The sequence below is a fragment of the Macrotis lagotis genome, chromosome 3 (genome assembly GCF_037893015.1).
Source record: "Macrotis lagotis isolate mMagLag1 chromosome 3, bilby.v1.9.chrom.fasta, whole genome shotgun sequence".
NCBI classification, from domain to species: Eukaryota; Metazoa; Chordata; class Mammalia; order Peramelemorphia; family Peramelidae; genus Macrotis; species Macrotis lagotis.
The window spans coordinates 272,839,213-272,843,965 of record NC_133660.1 but is presented as its reverse complement, the minus strand read 5'-3'; the positions used below and the strand labels follow the sequence as shown (position 1 = coordinate 272,843,965).

Genomic DNA, 4,753 nt, shown 5'->3' with positions numbered 1-4,753 from the left:
AAGCTTTTCACTCAAACCCTCCTCTCTTCCAAACCTCCATGTTACTCCTGAAGGCACCACCCCCCTCTAGGCAATCATCTCCAACATCTCACTCTTCCTCTTCCCACTCATGCCAGTGCATGTGATTTCTTCCTCTACAACTTCTCTTGCATATGTCCCCTTTTCTTTACTTCCACAGGAACCTCTCTAGTCCAGTTTATCACCCCTCTCCTGAAATACTGCAAAAGACTCCTGAATGGCCTCCCTATCATAGGTCCTTCCCTTCTCCAATCCGTTCTCCAAACAGCTGCCAAGGTGACTCTTGTAAGGCAGAGGTCTGACCATACCATGATCAACTTAATAAACTATAGAGGCTCCCTATTGATTCTAGGATCAGATTTGATTCCACCTTCATCTCTCCCTTTTCATATGTTTTATAACATACCTAATGATTCATATATAATCTAAATATATATATGGAATATTTGTCCATAACTGTTTTACTGACAGTATTGTGTGACCAAAAATTTTGGGAGATGACTGCTCTAGTCTTTTAAGATATTTTTTATATACTTAACAGGTGCAAGAGATATTGGGGGAGGAGAAATTAAAAGATTTAACAATTGACTGTGTTAACAATACAATTATCAACATAAATTTTAGGTCTAAAATAAAACAAAAGCAAATTTATGTTAGACATGAAGTTTATTCTCTTAAAATTTAATAAATCTATAGGTGGTGGCCATCTTTGGAGATCTCTACCCTGTTCAAAGGGAGACAGGGATATTTATAACATAAAAAAGGATAAGAAAATCATTCAGCTTCTTTGGTGGTCAGTCTATTAGAATGCACAATTGCTCCTCAAAAAAATATTCTTTACAATGTTAACTTGTCTAAAGGAGAATGCATAGTTATCTCCTTCCTGTATTAATGCTTTTTTATTTTTAATTTATTTAAGGTAGGAAGATTAAGTGACTTGCCCAAGGTCACACAGCTAGGCAATTATTAAGTGTCTAAGGTTGGATTTGAATTCAGGTCCTCCTGACTCCAGGGCCAGTACTCCATCCACTGTGCCACCTAGCTGCCCCCTGGATTAATACTTAATGAAGTTTCTAATCATCTGTCTTCCTGAGATTATAATTAAGATATGGAGAGATAATGTTCCATACATACCATAGTAAGAAATTAGACTTTTTACCAGGAATTTAAGTTTGAAAACTTATTAAACTTTGATACTTCCTAGGTATGTCATCTGCAAATTTGATGCTGACAATGCTCTTTTAATCCAAGTCCCTAAAAAAATGAGAAACAACATAAGATCAAATACCATTTCCTGAAGACCTCCTGCCATGTGGACATTAATATATTAACCACTACCCTTGGAGACTAATAATCCAACCAGTTTAAAATGTATTTAATTGTAGTGATATCCAGTTCACATCATGGTACATTGACTCTGGAGACCATAATCAAAACCTGCCAGATGACGAGTAACTATGAAACTTTAGTCATTCAACTTATATGGAATTTTGTTTACTTCATCTTAAAGTGAATAGGATAAGCTGGTCTCTGACTTACCTTCCAATCCTAGATTTATGATCATATGAATTTCCTTACAAGAATAATATGAGATTCTTTATCAAAAACTTGACTAAATCAAGTCAATTTAATTTATATGAAGCCATATAACCTGGTTTCAAATCCCAATTCTGCTCCTTATTAGTTATGTACTGTAGGGATGAGAGTGAAACCATCCCATCTCACTTTATCGCTGATGCCTTAAGTAAGTGAGAAAAAGTCTCAATCAATCAAAAGATTTTAAATAAAGTGTGAAAAGTCTTTGAAAGCCATCAGGGGAAGTGAAACTGTTTCAGACAGGAATTCTATTCTAATAGGCCAGAAAATGTGATCTCAGGGACTATATTATCAGTTGAGTTGAGAAGGAAAAGTTTTTTCCAAAAAAAACAGGATCATTTGGTCTTCTACTATAATCACTAATGAGGAATTACCTGGGCCATTTTCTCCAGCCCTGCTGAAGCTGCTAACAGGAGAGCTGCTGCCCTCAGATGGGATGACTTGTCAAGATTGGCTGCTGTCACCAGTATTTACAAGAGCGCAGGACTTGGATCTGAACCCCTCAGAATACATGCTGAAGATCCAAGAGAAACAGGAGATAAGGAAGACCATCGGTCGATATGGTCTGAGAGGGAAGCAGCAGGTAAGCCCTATCCAGAATCTTTGATAGGCAGAAGTATCATGTGTGCCTGGCTTGTCTGGTTTGGCAAACCTCCACATGCTCTTCCTGGATAAGCCTACCAACCACCTAGACTTTGAGACAACAAATGCTTTGGCTGATGTCATTACTGAGTTTGAGGGTGGCATGATGCTAGTCAGGCATCACTTCTGGCTCATCCAACAGGTTGCTCAGATCTGGGCCTGTGAAAAGCTGGCACTCACCAAGTGGTCTGGTGATATCTTTGCCTATAAGAAATACCTTAAGTCCAAGCTGTTGAATGAGGAGGTCCCACTCACCAAGAGAACCCATCATGTATAAACTAGTCACAGATTTGGAACAGTCTAGGGACTAAACCATCTGTTATCCTGAAACAGTCACTAAGGCTTGGTCTCTGAGCTATGTTCTTGTATCACTACATTTATTCTTCATCTCTTGTCTTCTTTTCCCTTTCTCCTTCCATTAACTTCCTGTTCCTGTCTTAGTAGCACTCTGAGCTCTACAGGCAACACCTGTCTGTTCACCACCCTCTCTCTGCTTACTTTTATCCACATCTGGACCACAGTTGGTTGTCCTTCCCCTCTCCCATATTGGTTACCTTATCTTCAAAGGGTCACCTGGGGCACCCTTGGCCTTCAAGTTGGGCCACCACAAAGGGAAACTGGGTTCTGGGAGTATGAGGAAGGTTCCAATCCTCCCTTCCCTCCTCTTCTGCTTCTCTTCTCTCCTATTTCTGATAAATAATTAGGGACAGGGAAGCTAGGTGTCCCAGTGGAGAGAGCACTGGCCCTGGAATCAGGAGGACCTGGACACTTAATAATTATCTAGCTGTCACTTGGGCAAGTCACTTAACCCTATTGCCTTACAAAAAAAAAAGAGTTAGGGGCTAGGGATCTGGTCCTGGTTCTGGTCCTGGTTGTTTCTGAAGAATTATTTCACAGTTTTTAACTACCAGATCTCCCTGACACTGCTACAAAGTGTCCTATAAATAAAAAAAGGCCTTGAGCAACCAGGCTTTCTTATCCTCCCCCTTTTTTGATCAAAAAAGGACATTTTAGCTTTGCAGAGTTTGGAGGGTGCTAGGCTTCCCATCTTCCCATCAGCTTTTTCAAGGGTATTCCCAGATCATCTAGCAGCATCTTTGGAAACATCTTGGGAGGTCAAGGACAGACTGGGCATTGCTACAACAAACCCAACAAAGAGACTGTACTGCATCATGTGAACAGAATGACGGTGGCTCCCAATCTTTCATCAATGTTCTTGAAATACCCCTATAGGCAGCTAGGTGGTACAGTGGATAGAGCACTGACCCTAGAGTCAAGAGGACCTGAGTTCAAATCCAGCCTCAGACATTTAATAATGACCTAGCTGTGTGACCTTGGGCAAGTCACTTAATCCCATTGCCTTGCAAAAAGACAAAAAAAAAAAGATCCTATCACTAGACTAGAGGTCACAATCAGAATTTCTGACTTAAAGGGATTTAAGAGACTATTTAGTATAATCTCTATCTGAACAGGAATCCTTTCTATGACACCTCCCAAAACGGTTATATGGTCTCGACTTGAAAGCTTGAGTAACTAGTGGTGCAGGGGATAGAGCACCGGCCTGGAGTCAGGAGGACCTGAGTTCAAATCCTGCTTCAGAAACTTAATAATCCCCTAGCTGTGTGACCTTGGGCAAGTCACTTAACCCCATTGCCTTAAATAAATAAAATTTTTATAAAAGAAATTCCCCTGTATCAGTCAGCAACAGTATCTGCACTGAAAATCAAGGATGGCCATGGGAACCAAGATGGTAGCATGGAAGTGGGTATCCCCAGAAGCTCTCTTCCAAAATGCTCCAAATGCCTTAAAATTATGACTCTAGCCAAATTCTAAAGTGGCAGAACCCACAGAAAGACTGAGTGAAACAATTTTCCAGCCCAAGATAACTTGGAAGATCCATGGAAAGGCTCTGTTCCACCAGGATCAGAAGGGGCCACAGCACAGGCACGGTTCCACTGTGTCAGAGCAAATGAGCTCCAGTCTTCCAGGAACAGCCCACTGGGAGCCTGGGTCCCTGGGGGGCACCAGGGTTTGTGGTGGTGGGAGCAGTTTCCAGGAATCACCAAGGACAACTTGGAAGGTCAGAGGAAAAACTCTGCCAGAGTGAGTTCAGAGTCCAGGGCAGCACAGTCCAGGTCCTAGAAAACAGAAGCAGGCCTGCAGAGTCACCCAACAGAGAGTCACCCAGCCAGGAGCCGCCCAGCAGAGAGCCATTCAGTAGCTGCTCCCAGAGTGCTCAACCAGTGGACAGTAAGGAGATGGGGGGAAACTGTTGAGGTCTCTCCTCTGTCCCTGGGATAGACTCTGTTGCTTTGCCCATATTCAGATCCTGATTTCAGTCTGAGATCCCCCCTGCCATTCCCTCCTCACAGCTCCAGGATAGAGGGGAGTGCTTGTGATCATCTACAGATCAGGGCACAGGCAGGAGAGCAGTCAGAAACTCTCATAAGACCTTGAAGGAACTGAGGTCCTTACAGACCTCCCAATAATACTCAAA

At 42.1% G+C, this 4,753-nt stretch overlaps 1 pseudogene; it reads left to right on the top strand.

Annotated features, from left to right (window-relative positions):
* The first annotated feature begins 1,462 nt into the window (after window positions 1-1,462).
* On the top strand, window positions 1,463-2,533 carry LOC141519354 (ATP-binding cassette sub-family F member 2 pseudogene; annotated as a pseudogene).
* Window positions 2,534-4,753: the final 2,220 nt, after the last annotated feature.